Below are 16011 nucleotides of genomic sequence, written 5' to 3' on the forward strand. Positions count from 1 at the left end.
GAGGGACAGACTTATTGATTTTTCTCCTTAATGGGAGGGGGAAGGATTAGGTACTGACACTAAACTCTTCAGCTCTGCCCTCCAACCTTGATCTCTTTTAACTACTTGTTAAATTTACTGCCCAGAGTGCCAAAGTTTATGGGTGACCAAAGTTAAAATGAAATACACAATATGAATATAAAATCTGATTTCCTCACTGCTTTAGAACTTTTCCTTTCTACACATTTCAAAAGTAGATGCTCACACAGTCAGTCAGTTGATAATGAACAGCACGCTAACCAGACACTGCAAGTCATGAAAAAGAAATCATTATTACAGCTATGGGTCTCAGGAAGCTAATAATATTATTGAAGCAAAGAAAAGATAGGCAGGTACTGAAAAGGTGACTCATATGACTATAGGTAGTCCTCACTTAACAAGAACAGTCATGACCAGTAACTCGATTGCTAAGCAATACAGTTAAGTGATACATCACATGACTTGCTGGACTTATAAAATCAGCATGTCACCTGTAGTCATTAAGGATGACATCAAGTGATCATGACTTACTGCCAGCTTCTTCACTGACTTTGCTTGTCAGAAGCTGCCTATTAAGCTTGCAAATGACAATCATGTGACCACGGCACACTATGATTATTGTAAATGCATGTAAATGTTGGTTGCATAATGAAGTTCCCTGTTGCATCTACTTGTTTTCCTTTAGGCCTTGGTCTGGAAAACAATGGTGGGGGGGAAATTCTAAAGGAGACCTAAACATCTTCAAGGATAAATACAGTCACAAGACTGCTATATTCTCTCAATATTCTCTTTGCACTATTACAAACAAAGGCAATAAGACCAAGAGAAGGCTGAAAAGAAATCAGTATCTTAACTTTCATTCATGTATTTGTTTTAAATCAAGCAGCAATTTAGAGTCTACCATCATGCAGAAAAACAATTAGTGGATGGAGAATGAAGGTCCTTCAGAGAATCATCCTGCCTTCTATTACCCAAAATAAAAATATTAATCTAAGTAGCAAACTATAAATTCTGCCCTGACACTTAGAAATTATGGAGATCCTACATGGTATTGCCAAACATATAGTTGATATACTACCTACTGCCCCAGTGAAGCACTATTCATTATTATTGAATACAAATGAAGCATATTGATGCTTCTATCTCTTACAAGCATCTATTTTATTATTCATTTCTATCTTGCCTTTATTATTTTTACAAATAACTCAAGGTGATAAATATATCCAACACCTTCCTTCTCCTATTTTCCCCACAACTCTTCTGTGAGGTGGGTTGGGCTAAATGACAGCAACTGGCCCAAAGTCACCCACCTGGCTTTCATGGCTAAGGTGGGACTTGAACTCATGGTGTCCCAGTTTCCAATTTGGTACCTTAACCACTAGACCAATCTGGCTTAACTATAGAAATAATTCTGGCCGTTCTTTGATTAACATGATAATCAAATAATCACAACGTCAGTTCTACTGCTTTATAACGTATTAAAACAGGGGTGTCAAACTGCCGGCCCATGGGCCGGATGCGTCATCAGGAAGCCACACCCACCCCATTGCCAGCAATGGCAAAAAAGCTCCAATACGTTGCATGACATCACATGACGTCACGGGTTTGACATATCTGTATGAAAGAAAACTGTTTTACAATAATTTCCATAATGCAAAACAATACTTCTGTTTTGGATATTTCCTTTAATTCTAGTTATGTCTGATAAACAAAAGAACTAACACTATCAGTGAAGAAAAATAATGTAATTCTGGATCCTAACTGAGCAAAGATGAAAAAGTAAAACAAAATACTAAGCAATCCCAAAAAATCTATAAAAAAGATTTTGAAACCACTAAGTATCTCAGAGATATCTGAGGTAATTACAATAGGCACTCACCCAATAAAGTGCATTCAAAACTTACATAAAGGTTGGGTTCTAATTCTTCTATTGTCACACTAAAATTCATATTCATAGGAGAAAGTTTTCTATTTTTTGTTTGCCTTCTCTTTTTCTCTGCATCAATTCCTGTGGAAGGAGTAAGAAATTCTTGCAAATACAGTTTGTAAACAATATGATTGTTAGAAACATATACCAAAAGTTATGGAAATAATACTTCCTACATGTAACAGCCATTGAGAACATCTACTCACCATCTCTTTCTACATCAGTAATTATGCCTCAGATTGGTATAATGTGCATCTCTATTAACAGTTTATGCTCAAGGCAGAAAACATGTTTTTCATTATAACCATGAGATAAACCATGTATCTTTCCTCTTTTAAAGTCTCCAATTTAAAAATAGCAGAATTATGAAATTCAAAATTTAGATAATATAGCTGTGGCTATTAACTTCAAGATGACATTTTTATATTTATATACTAAAGGCCTGAATCATATTGAGAAGTCAATGGAAAGACCAAAACATACTTATTACTGACAATTAAAATGAAACTATTTCCTAAAGTATCTATTTCTCTCAGAATCAAGACACCAAGTAATCCTATACAATTGGCAACACACAATTTACTAGCTGCTTATTCACATGTTTACTGAAATATAAGCATCAATATCAAAACCAAATAACACCTTGTATGTGATCTGCTTTAGTTGGAAAACTTTCTTAAATCTCACAGGAAAATTTCTAAGACCATTTTATTGAAACATTGCATAACAAAAATTGGGATGCTATTGATACTTTTTTTACCACAATCTAATTCATAAACAAGCTATGTTCAAATGTAGTTGTAAGAGGTTTTTATAAGCATGTAACTGATGTTTATGATATGTACATGGTCTTTATGAGCACAGAAAAGATTTCTTTACAAATTCTTAAATTAATAGTCAGCCCAAGCAAATAAACATGTAGCGTTTTCTGTACTGGTTTTGTACTGTTTGGAAGAAGCATGTAACAGAGAGAAAAAAGCAATTCTGAAATCTTGTTTTAAAATGCTTAGTAGAAAATATACCTTTAAAAAGAATAATTCATTTTTATTCGTAATAGAAATTAAACCATTTAAGAAGTAGCTCAATTACTCAATATTCATATATATTCAATCTTTCCCAGCTTTTCACTATCACACTGTGACACTGTACAGAATGTAAACAATATTCAATATTTTGTAATAAACAGGGTAATTAAAAGCAATTCCCAACTTTCAAAACTATTAGTATAGTTTTCTGATCTGTTAACTATAGATCGTAACAACACTAAGTTTAGAATAAGCCTTAACAAATGCTACAGAGATAGCTTCCAGCATAACATTTGAATAAAACAGTCTTATTTTCAGAAATGAGTTATAAAGATGATTTTAGGGCCTCCATTTAAAGAAAAATATAGCCAAACTTTAATTCTTTATTTTTAACTATGCCACTTAATTCTAAATTCTACTGCAGCTGCAGGCTAAAGAATTTATTCTTGTTCTTAAAAGCCTTCAGTCCAAATTTAATCAGACTTTGAAAAAGCCTGGCTCAAGTTGAAGTCAATACCTTGGTAATTATTTGCATGTGTCTACATAGTATAGTTGCAACAGTATGAAAGCAGTTTTTCCCTGCTTTCTGATGGGACTTTTTTCAATATTATAGTCTTTGCTACCCGTATATCCTGAGATTTCCCAATGGTGCTTCATCCTATACCAACCTAGTTTGACCCTGCTGAGCTTTTCAAGATCAACCAAGAGCTGTTAGGTGCTGCCATCTACTGTAAGCTTAATCAGACTTCTGTGTAGTAAATCCCACTTATTTCTGTAGGACATAAATATCTAAGTAAACAAATTTAAATAGGCTAAATTGGGAGTAAAGTGAGCTGGGAACAATAGCCTGTGTCCCAACTGCTATTATAGCTCTATTTTTATATAGCTATATCTGTTCGTTTTATATTAAACCATTTTGCAAAGTTTGTCATATAATCATATTCTGATCACAATTTATAGTGCATACTGACTTGAATTACCAAAAACATTTTCAAAAATTTAGACTGTCATTTGCATAATTACTACTTTCAGGTAGAAAAAGTGAGTGAAGCCAAAATACATATGTAAACATCTATTCATACAATAAGATTTCTCTTTTTCCATGCTTCCCAAAGTTTATTTTTGAGGGTTCCTCCTCTAAGTATCATACAGTAGGAGATTTTGAGAATGTGCAAAGGGCTACAAGAACAAATTGTCTCTCCCTTTTGTATTTATACATCCAGTTCCTTCAGTGGAAAGATAAGAATTCTATCCAGAATAACATGTTAAGACATTAATCACATGTATTTTAGATGGAAATAAATCTGTTTGAACTCAGAAAATCTCCTACCTCCTACTCCCAATGAGCTGTTTGTATGAAAAGATAAAATAGTATGTTTAAGTAATATTCTTTAAATTAAAATCAGATAAAACCATATATTTGATTCCAATTCAAAGCACACTTTATTGGTAGGCTAGGAAAGTGATATTTCTTTCCAAATAAACTTCTATATAGCAAAACTCTGTTTTACTGTGAATAGAGAATCCATGAAAAATCAAATTATATTTGACATGCACAATAAATACTATTTAATAACAGCTTCTAGAATAATTTGTAGAAGTTAAAATAATGTAAAAACAAACATTAAAAATAACTATCCACAGCAAAACAAGGGAAAAATAAAAAAAATCTAAAACAAATTCATTAACCAAATATGGAAAAGCAGAATTGTAGATATTGTTGCTATAAAATATGCACATGCCTCTTCTGAGCAAACATCTTTATCTTGTCCAGTTAACAGATACACACATAAGTACAATCCCATGAAAGACACTGGGATCAATTTAAACCCACTGAGAGTAAATAGAAATATGAGAATTTCAGTTAGGATTTTTGGAGGAAAATTGATTCATCCACAGAAGAATGCACTCTCTACAAGCAAAAAAAAAAGGCAAAGACAGAAGAAATGCATCTGGAAAATATTTACTAAAAATGTACATTTGAAATTGTAGCTTTTACATAATATAGTATTTTATGTTAATTCCTACTAGGGAAGCAAAAAAAACTAATCCATATTAAAAGTTCATAAAGCATTCTGCTTAAATTCTAATAGGAATTTGTAAATTTAATTTAGTCCTCAGTTTGTTATTTTGTTTACTCCTTTATGTGTTTGCTCCTATTTGTGAAATATAAAGAATGTTTAATTTCCTACTTTACCTCATCAAAACTTGTATTACTTTGTATGATTCCAAATACAATAGTGTTTTTTTTTAAAAATGGAACTTTTTAAGATGAGGCAACAAAAATGTTTCATGCTATTTCATCAATCCTATATGTCAACATTATAATTATACATTAGTTTATACATCAGCTATGATGTATAAATAAAATAATAATTAAATTTCTGAGAAGAAAACACTAAATTATTTGAACAGAATGCCATGATATTTTAACTGAAGTGACTGATTAACTGGGGGGGGGGGAAATCTCACGTACAATACTGGAAAAGACTGCATTGAAATTTTCAGACTGTGTTGAATGTATTAATTTCTTTGAATCGTGGGCTACATAAATTGAAGGAAAGCAGCATCAGACAAGCAATAATGTACATCAATGCCTGTACATCCAAAGCAGTAACCACCATGGCTGTCCAGCAGACGTGATGTAAACAAGCAAGCTTTGTTTACTTGCATCAGCATCAGCAGACTTCTGCAAGAAAGAGCAGGGTCTCTTTTGCTGCCTCTCTATTATTAGAACAAGCAGGTTTGTTGTAACAGAAAAATAGAAAGGATACTACATCATCAAGCGCATTTTACATTCACTGACGCCCAGGAACAGAATGTAAGAAGAGATAAGAACATACAAGGAGGAAGCACAGTGACCCAAGCGTTTCCTGAGGGAGGGAGGGAGCTTGGATGTGGCGGTTGGGCACAGGAGAGAAGCGAAACGTTGCAACTGTAAGGCGCCATCCATCTCAACAGCATCTCAGATACAAGAGCATTTCAGCAACACTCCACACAAATCGTGGGGTGGGTGGGCTGCGCGCGCCAGTGTTGTTGTGATGTGCCTCGTGGCCAAGCACACACCTTCTCCCTCCTTCCTCTCCCCCCCCTCCATTCCACGAGATATTAACGTTACATAACCCTTCCGCCGCCACAAGAAAGCCCGATAGGCCCCGCCAACCCGGCCACACCAGAAGAGGACTTTGTATTTTAAGTCTAAGCTGCTGCAAGCGCTGGTTGAAGAGCAGGAGGAGGAGGAGGAGGAGGAGGAGGAAGAGGAGGAGCTGCGAAAACGAGGCAGCAGCCGCCGCCGCCTCCTCCTCCTTCTCCTCCCTCTGTCACTAGGCACGTTTAGGATGGCGGCGGACGAAGGGGGAACGCCGCGTTGGGCCACGGGGACCGGGAAGGAGGAGACGGAGCAGTCGCCGGAGATGCGAGGCTTCCCCACCTGTCCCCTCCCTCGCCTCAGCTGCCCCCAGAGCTACCGGCACCCAGCCGGCCTCCCCAACGCCGCCCGTCTTCCCAGCGCGCGCGCGCGCGCGCGCGCGAGACCCCCCCCTCCCCTCCCCCGCCTCTGCCAGCGCGGTCGCGAGCCTGCCTACCTGCAGCAAAAGGCGAGGGTGGCGGGTGGCGGCCGTTGGCGCGGAAGCGGGTCTCCGGGCAGGGGGGCGCCCACGACCTCTCCTCCCTTGTCCCCCCTGCCGGGGTGAGAGTCCTGCGCGGCTGCGGTCTACCTCGGTGCGGTTGCGAAGGTTTCGACTCCAGCTAGCGGCGCCCTGAGAGATGCGGGCGGGGCGGCGGCTACATCGATAGCGGTTGCCCTCCGCTATTTAGGGAGGCGCCCGCCTGGGCAGCTCGGCCGCAGCATCCAGGGAGTTAGGAGCGGCGGCGGCGCCTGTTCCCAACTGAATTCACCCGGAGCGGCCCCGGGGCCCAGCGCTCGGCTCGATTCCTGCCGCCTCCTTCGCCAGGTTCGTTATTGACTTTGAGGAAAACTCCCGACGTCACTGGCTCTCTCTCCCCCCCCCCCGCCCCGTGTCTCCCCCTCCAAGGCGGCGGCAACGGCGGCGGCAGCAGCAGCAGTAACGTCGGCATCCCCCAGATCTCGCGAGAAGCGCCAGCGGGCGGAATGGAGCGGGGGAAGGGGGGGGAGGGTCTGCCAGACGGAGCAAGCAGGGAAAAGGTGGGGGCCGCCAGACAGAGGGAGAGCGCGGCGGGGCTGGCGGGCGACGGGAGGGAGGGAGACGGAGGTGAAGGCATGAATGAGAGAGGGAGGCGGGAGGCGTCGGGGCTGCTGACCAACCGACGCGTATGTGGTTATAGCAAGGCGAAGATGAAAGGCAGCCGGGCGGGTGGGTGGGAAGAGCGCAGTCCGCGTGATGGGGGAATACCTGTCGAAGGGGAACCTGTCGTGTTGGCGCGCCTCAGTAGGAATGCTGTTTCGGACTAAGAAAAGTGGGCGAGAGCCTACCAGGCGGCTCAGACCGCTGGAGGCTCGCCCTCCGAAGCAGGACTTAGGAAAATTAAGTTTCATTTCATTTCATTTCATTTATTATATTTGTATACTGTAGAGGACAGGAAGGCCTGGAGGAACATTGTCCATAGGGTCGCGATGGGTCGGACACGACCCTCGCAACTAACAACAACATACCGCCCTTCTCCCGGAGGACTCAGGGCGGTGAACAGGGCACATAAAAAATACAGAATACAAAAATTAAAAAAGAATTAAATCTGGTGTCAGATTTAAGAACAGCTTCTCAATCACGAATGAGAAATCGGTACACGGCCTTCCATTAATTTCGCTTCAGCAACCTTTGCAGGACGGGCAAGCAACAACATTTATGACTTCAAAAATCTCTGTAAACCTAAACCCTCCTGCCACAAATTTATCCGGGGCGGGGGGGGGGGTGGCTCTTGGAGGGGAAATTATTATCTGTTGCCAGATTATTATTTTTGATTGGAGTTCTCTGATAACATTATATCTTATAGGTGAAAATATCCACGCACAGATAGTGGTATAGGAATACATAATTCACTTCTTCCTTCCAGTATTTATTTTAAAACTCATTTCCTCCAAACGGAAAGGGTTCTGAAAGATAGATAATGTGACAATTAATATCCATACAGTATTTTTGTTCTAATGTTTTAATGTTCCTGTTCTTCCCCCCCCCCCCCGGACTGGTGGCGCTGGCCGGAGATACGAGGATTGACAGAGGCCTGGCCTGCCTGTTCTTACTTTTTCGGCTGACAGGCAGGCATTATGGGTAGCTCCATGCCTGATGGGAACTAAGATCCCTCCTATTGATAGTCCAGTGTGGCTGGGACCGGACCGTGGTGGGAGGACGGTTTTGGACTGGCCAGTAACCACCTCACTGGTGTGAGAGACCAGTTGGGGTGGCCCTGGCTCAGGATCCCCTTTTCTCTCTCTGCTCCTGATTGGACTCCTCAGCCGGAGTGAGAGGACGACTGAGGTTGTCCTTTGGATTTCCATCTCAGGTGAGAGCTGAGATGGCTTTGCAGACTAGGAGAGGTGCCTACTGGACTTTTTACCATCTATATACCATCATTGAGCGATCCTTTGGACACAACATCTGCCCTAAAAGACTATCTCAGCGCAGTATGATTTATTATTACTCCGAAGCGGACTTGTATGCCCTTAGGGCAGTTCCTGCCTCATGGGCGCGACCTGTCGCCTGTTTCCATACTCCCCTTAATGACGATCCCAAGCTTTGGGATTCCGAGAGGTGGCTGGGCTTAGATAGGGGCCTCGAGTCAAGACATGCTAAGAGGCCCCTGATAAAATTTTTAGCCGGTTATTTTAAGAGGTTAGGGAGGGGGAGGGAGGGGGGGGTAGGGAGGGAATCTTTAACCGGCACTCAGTCTGGTCCTGTTAGAGGTCCTGACGGGACGGGGTCGGGGGAGGTGGCTGCTGGTTCTGGGAATGTGGGGGTGGGGCTTCAAATCCCCACGGCGATAGGGAATGGCAGCAGGTGTTTGCGCGGAGGGCCATATCAACATCTGGGATCGCGCCCCCGCTATCTCCGAGCGGTGGCGCGCTCCAACCCTCCGGTTAGCACCCTCCTACCCGGGGATGAGGGTGATCAGGCCCCTGAGCTCAGGTTGGTCTATTTTAACGCTAGATCCGTAGTTAACAAAGCTCCCCTCATCCGTGATCTGATCGAGGAGGAATGTGCGGATCTAGCGTGCATCACGGAAACTTGGTTGGGTTCGGAGGGAGGGGTGCCTCTCACCGAGTTATGCCCGCCAGGTTTCCGGGTGCTGCACCAGCCACGGGCTCAGGGCAGGGGTGGTGGGGTGGCAGTGGTTATTCGGGAGACTTTGTGTCCCCGGGAGGCCACCATTGTCCAGATGGCCGGGAGTGAATCCCTCCTCTTGAGATGTGGTCCTCGGGTTCAGTTGGGCTTGTTGCTCACATACCTGGTGCCCAGCTGTGTGGCAACAGCCCTGCCTGAGCTGCTCGACACCCTCTCAGGGTTGGCGGTGGAGTTCCCCAGGCTTATAGTCCTGGGTGACTTCAACCTGCCATCACTGGGGGGGTCGTCGGAGTTAGCTCGGGAGTTCATGGCTTCCATGACAGCCATGGGCCTGACCCAGGTTATTGAGGGCCCTACTCACGAGGGGGATCATACTCTCGACCTGGTGTTCCTGTCTGGACAGTGGTTGGATGATCTGGGAGGGGGTTCTCCGTCCATCACCCCTCTGTCATGGTCAGATCATTACCTCCTGAGGCTGGTTTTCCGTCATGCCATCCCCCGCCGCTGGGCGGCGGAACCGACCAGGTGGTTCCGCCCCAGGCGCCTAATGGACCCGGACCGGTTCCTGAGGGCGCTTGGGCCGATACCTATCACCCTTACCCACAGCCCAGTCGATGCTCTGGTGGAGGCCTGGGAAATGGCTGCCACCAGGGCACTCGACTGTGTTGTACCCATGCGACCTCTGACTCGGCGCAGATCCCGTTGGGCTCCATGGTTCTCGGTGGAGCTCCGGGAGATGAAGCGTCGGAGACGAGGTCTAGAGAGCGGTTGGAGATCCAGCCGATCCGAATCCGACCGATTGCAGTTAAGAACCTTTATAAGGTCTTATCTTGCGGCGATAAGGACGGCGAAGTCTAACTACTTTGCCGCCCTTGTCGCGTCCGCAGATAATCGCCCGGCCGCCCTGTTTAGGGTGACTCGCTCCCTCCTTAACCAGGAGGTGAGGGAGGATCCCTTGCAGGGACGAGCCGAGGAGTTCAGTCATCATCTGACGGACAAAATCGCTCAGATCCGGACCGGCCTGGACTCTGACTGGGCAGAGTCTGATGTGGAGGAATCAGGCGGTCTTGAGCATGTTATCTGGACTGAGTTCGACCCTGTTTCCCCTGATGATGTGGACAGGATCATGGGGAGACTGAGCTCCACCACCTGTTTGTTGGATCCGTGCCCCTCCTGGCTAGCTTATGCGGCTCGGGAGGGAACACGAGGCTGGTTCCATGCAGTAATAACTGCTTCTTTGAAGGAGGGTGTCTTCCCTGCCGCCTTGAAGGAGGCGGTGGTGAGACCCCTCCTCAAGAAGCCTGCTTTGGACCCGGCTGTTTTAAACAACTATCGTCCAGTCTCCAACCTTCGCTTTCTGGCGAAGGTTGTTGAGAGTGTGGTGGCGCATCAGCTCCCTCTGTTCCTGGAGGAAACTGATTATCTGGACCCGTACCAATCGGGCTTCAGGCCCGGACACAGCACGGAGACGGCATTGGTCGCGCTGGTGAATGATCTCTGGAGGGCTAGGGACAGGGGTTGCTCCTCTGTCCTGGTCCTATTAGATCTCTCAGCGGCTTTCAATACCATCGACCATGGTATCCTGCTGCGGCGTCTCAGGGGGTTGGGAGTGGGAGGCACCGTTCTACGGTGGTTCTCCTCCTACCTCCAGGGCCGCTCGCAGTCGGTGTTGACAGGAGGGCAGAGATCCGCCCCGAGGTCTCTCATTTGTGGAGTCCCTCAGGGGTCGGTTCTCTCGCCTCTCCTGTTCAACATCTATATGAAGCCGCTGGGCGAGATCATTCGTGGTTTTGGGGTGGGGTATCACCAGTACGCTGATGATACCCAACTTTTTCTTTCCACCCCGAACCAACCCAGTGATGCCCTCTCCGTGATGTCCCGGTGCCTGGAGGCGGTTCAGGTCTGGATGGGGAGAAACAGGCTTCGTCTCAATCCCGCCAAGACTGAGTGGCTGTGCATATCGGCATCTCGGGTTAACCAAGTTATTCCACCTCTAATGATGGGGGGTGAGGTGTTACCCCCCGTTGATAGGGCTCGCAACTTGGGCGTCCTCCTGGATTCACGGCTCAATTTTGAAGATCACATAGGAGCCGTGACCAGGGGGGCTTTTGCACAGGTTCGCCTGGTGCGCCAGTTGCGTCCCTATCTGGACCGAGACGCCCTACGCACAGTCACTCATGCGCTTGTGACCTCCCGTTTGGACTACTGTAACGCTCTCTACATGGGGCTGCCCTTGAAGACCACTCGGAGGCTTCAACTGGTGCAGAATGCGGCCGCGCGAGTTGTAATGGGGGTTTCCCGATACTCCCATGTAACACCTCTACTCCGCGAGCTGCATTGGCTTCCGGTTGCCCTCCGGGTGAAATTCAAGGTGCTGGTTATTACCTATAAAGCCCTACATGGCCTGGGTCCGGGTTATTTGAGGGAACACCTGCTGCCGGCATCAAACGCCCTTCGCCCAGTGCGCTCCCACAGGGAGGGTCTGCTCAGGGTTCCGCCGGTGAGAGATTGCCGGCGGGTGACACCCAGGGATAGGGCCTTCTCAGTGGGAGCGCCTGCCCTCTGGAACCAGCTGCCGGTGGAGCTGAGAACTGCCCCCGACCTTCGATCATTCCGCCGGGGCCTGAAGACCTGGCTCTTCGAGCTCTCGGGCCCAGACTGAGGAGAAATTTTTAATTGGGGTTTTAATTGTGTACAGGGTCAATTTAATATTTTTTAATATGGTTTTAACTTTTGTATGTTGGATTTTTTAATTCCCTGTAAACCGCCCTGAGTCCTCAGGGAAAGGGCGGTATACAAATGCAACTAAATAAATAAATAAATAAATTTTTCAGCATCAGTGGACACTTAACCAATGCTTACTGGTTATAGTAGAATACAGGTAGTGCTCGACTTACAACAGTTCATTTAGTGACGGTTCGAAGTTACAACAGCACTAAAAAAAGTGACTTATGACCATTTTTCACACAACCGTTGCAGCATCCCCATGGTCACATGGTCAAAATTCAGATGCTTGGCAACTGACTCACATTTATGATGGTTGCAGTGTCCCGAAATCATGTGATCCCCCTTTTGTGACCTTCTGACAAGCATAGTCAATGGGGAAACCAGATTCACTTAAAAACCATGTTGCTAATTTAACAACTGCAGTGATTCACTTAACAAATGTGGCAAGAAAAGTTGTAATATGGGGCAAAACTCACTTAACAAATTTCTCACTTAGGAACATAAGTGTTCTAAATGGATGGTATAACTGATGCTACTTGTAACAGTAGTTCATCAGCCTATCAAATAATTAACTTGGTTGCAGTTTGTGGCCATTTTTAGCTTGCTTAATTAAGACACTAGGTTTTTGCAAAATAGATGCTTTAATCATTATTGTTGTGATATATATTAAAATATTTGTGTTGTATTTGTAATCTTAGTACTATTCTTTTCTATGGTTTATTATTTATTTACACCATTTCTCTACTGCTGACTATTGAAGCCTTTGTTTCATTAGCTCTTTCTTAACCAAGATAAACACAGAGTTGTAAATCCTTCAAAAACCTAACCACAGTTGGAGTTTCTGGATTAGAAGCTCACACTATATAGCAGTTTCAATTTCCTACTTCTATTCCAACTTCAGTGAAAATACGTATTAATTTTTTCATAAAGTCTGCTAATACTAATATTGCTGAGCATTCTACAGTAATTACTTTTTAGAAATCATAAATGATGTCTACAAAGGTGAGCCTGTACATGGGTCACTTCATATCAAACAGGTTAATTTATTGTCAATATTGTCGACATTTGTAACAGTAGTTTATCAGCCTATCAAATAATTAACTTGGTTGCAATTTGTGGCCATATTTAGCTTGCTTAATTAAGACACTAGATTTTTACGAAATAGATACTTTAATCATTATGGTTGTGATGTATGTTAAAAATATTTGTGTTGTATTTGTAATCTTAGTACTATTCTTCTCTATGGTTTATTATTTATTTACACTATTTCTGTACTGCTGACTATTGAAGCCTTTATTTCATTAACCCTTTCTTAATTGATATAAATTATTTATTATACAAGGGTTGAATATTGATATTATTAGATCCCATCTTAGGCACAAAGCCAGCCGAGTGACCTTGAGCCAGTCACTCCCAGCCTAGGAAGGAGGCAATGGCAATTCATTTCTGAAATCTTGCCAAGAAAACCACAGGGACTAATCCAGGCAGTCCCCAGGAGTCCACACCAATTCAGAGGCACCAGCATATTGGGTACACCATTCTCTATTTCAAGTTCAGATACTAGCTCAAGTTCCATACTTATTTTCAAAAGAGAAAAGAGCTTATAGTATCTTCTTTAAGACTAAGACATTGAAATGAAAACATTTCAGCTGACTGTTGGAAGAAATTAAATTTGGGTATACTTAATAGAACCAATTATCTAGGAACAGGCTTGCACAACATGCAGCCTGCCAAGCTGCCTTGTATGGCCTGCTGGTATTTTTTAAAACCTCAATCAATTTACAATCACCAAAGTCACCACCATATGATTAATAACTTTCCTCAGTTTAAGGAGATTTACAGGTTATTGCTTTAGAAATAATCAATTTCAAACTTAAATTTCAAAACTGAAGGTTATGTTCTTACATAATTCTCAACCAGAACCCTCATCCTGACAGGAGTTTACATGTACTTTCTCCTCCTATTGAATATCCATAGATGCTACTAGTTGTATTCTTTACTTGAAAATTTGAAGCCTCTGCATGGCTTGCTTATCTCTTCCTCTATCCTCAACTTACAATGGGTCTGAGATGACATTAATTCTAAATAATTCCGGGATCTTATGCAACTATAACAATCACTGAACTGATTCTGTTGCAAGTAGAACATCCAAAATAGTTACATTTGACCAAGAAAAGAAACATTAAAAAATGAAAGAAGGAAAAAGTGAGAAAATAAAATCTTTCCATAATACTTAAAACAAATACACCATCACACCTAGATATTATGTATCTTAAAATTATCAGAGAACCCAAATGCATAGCTGCATTATTTACTTGCCTCTATCATGTGATTTAATACTATTTATGCAATTCTTGGAAAATGTCATCCATCAGTTTGAAATTAAGAATCATTAGTGTGTCAATACACCAGACTAAGTTCAGGATACTGACATAGTTCTGACACTTATGCCCAAGTGGGTGGGTTTTGGTATGACCTTTGCAGACCTGGATGGGACAAATTGAAGTCAAATGCCGTTAAGAAAAGTTGTCATTTAGAAAATAGAATAGAATAGAATAGAATAGAATAACAGAATTGAATGGGACCTTGGAAGTCTTCTAGTCCAACCCCCTGCTCAGGCAGGAAACCCTAGACCAGAAGTCTCCAACTTTTCCTGGCTCACGGACCGGAGGGAAGGACAACAGCTTCAAAATTGGTTTGCGCATTTGGTTTTTCTTGCCTAAATGTATAACCTGATTTTTAATACCATTGAATTTAATTTTGTTAGATAGCGCCCAATGTTAAAATCTGTCAAGATCCTTCTGTATCTTAAGACTATCTTCTGGCTGTTCCTGGCAGCTTGGTGTTGTCTGCAAATTTGATGAGTTCCCCATCTATCCCCTCATTCAAATTATTGATAAAGATGCTGAAGAGTACTGGGCCTAAAACAGCCTTGGGATACCTTACTGCATACTTCCCTCCATGTAGATGCAGTTCCATTGAGAACTACACATTGAGTACGGTTGATCAGCCAGTTACAAATCCATCTGGTGGTGATGCTGTCTAACCCACATTTTTCTATCTTATCAAGTAGTGATATACTTTATCAAATGCCTTATTGAAGTCTAAGTAAATTATATCCACAGCACTCCTCTGGATACTAATTTGTCACTTTGTCAAAGACTGCAATAAGATTTCTGTGGCATGATCTGTTTTTGACAAACCCATGTTGGCTTTTGGTTATTACTTTGTTTGCCTCTATAACTTTATTTCATTCATTGCTTTATTATCTTTTCCAGAACCTTTCCAGGTATTGAGGTCAGGCTAATAGGTCTATAGGTCCTGGATGGGAACTACATCAGCTTTGGTAGTTCCCTGGGGCTCCAGGATCTTTGAAAGATACACTTTAGTGGTTCTGAGATCACATCTGCCAGTTCCTTGAGAACCTTGGGGTGTAATCCATCTGGTCCTGGTGATTTGAATTTGTCTAGGGCAGTGGTTCCCAACCTTTTCTATACCCCGCACCCCTAGAACACTTTTGAGATACAGTGTTCTCACACCCCTTACAAAAGTTCAAAATAACAGCAATAAATTATGCACATACACTATAATTTTGAAATTTCTAAACCCAAGTTTTCGCACCCCCTGGAATATCATCTCACACCCCCAGTTGGGAACCCCTCATTTAGGGTGAACAAGTGCTCATTTACCATTTTCTTGCCTATTTCAACTTGTATTCCTAATCTGTTTTTTTACAATACTGTTTTTTGGTAGGTTGGACTGTTGTTGTTTTTTCCTTTTGTGTAAAGACTGATGCAAAAAATGAGTTAAGCAGTTCTGCTTTCTCCCTGTTGCTTGTCACCTTCTTGCCACTTTCTCCTATTAATGGACCAATCGTTTGTCTGTGATAATATTACTCTGATTTCATCATTGGCTCTGAATAGGTTTTACTGCTCTGAAAAATTGTGGAGTAGCTGCTGGAGGCCATGGCTACAAGGGCTTTTGCCCAAACTTAGCTACTACAGCAATTATAAGCTTGGTAGGGCTACAAAGCTGATTCACATTCTTATACTCTCAC

General features: G+C 43.3%; 1 protein-coding gene across 20 annotated transcripts in view; it reads right to left on the reverse strand.

Moving 5' to 3' along the window:
- Positions 1-6999, reverse strand: part of AKT3 (AKT serine/threonine kinase 3) — a 175680-nt gene extending 168681 nt beyond the window's left edge. For 17 of the 20 annotated variants that reach the window (XR_014024902.1, XR_014024903.1, XR_014024904.1 and 14 more), the window contains exons 1-2: positions 6555-6999; positions 1923-2026 (exon numbers count right to left, since the gene is read on the reverse strand). The gene's annotated coding sequence lies outside the window, so the exon portion shown is untranslated. Of the gene's footprint in view, positions 1-1897; positions 2027-6554 lie in introns of all 20 variants that reach the window. The other 3 variants (XM_081315981.1, XM_081315979.1, XM_081315976.1) reach the window with 2 other exon arrangements.
- Between the last annotated feature and the right edge of the window lie 9012 nt (positions 7000-16011).

The sequence above is a fragment of the Vipera berus genome (assembly GCF_964194415.1).
Source record: "Vipera berus genome assembly, chromosome: 1".
Classification (NCBI taxonomy): Eukaryota; Metazoa; Chordata; class Lepidosauria; order Squamata; family Viperidae; genus Vipera; species Vipera berus.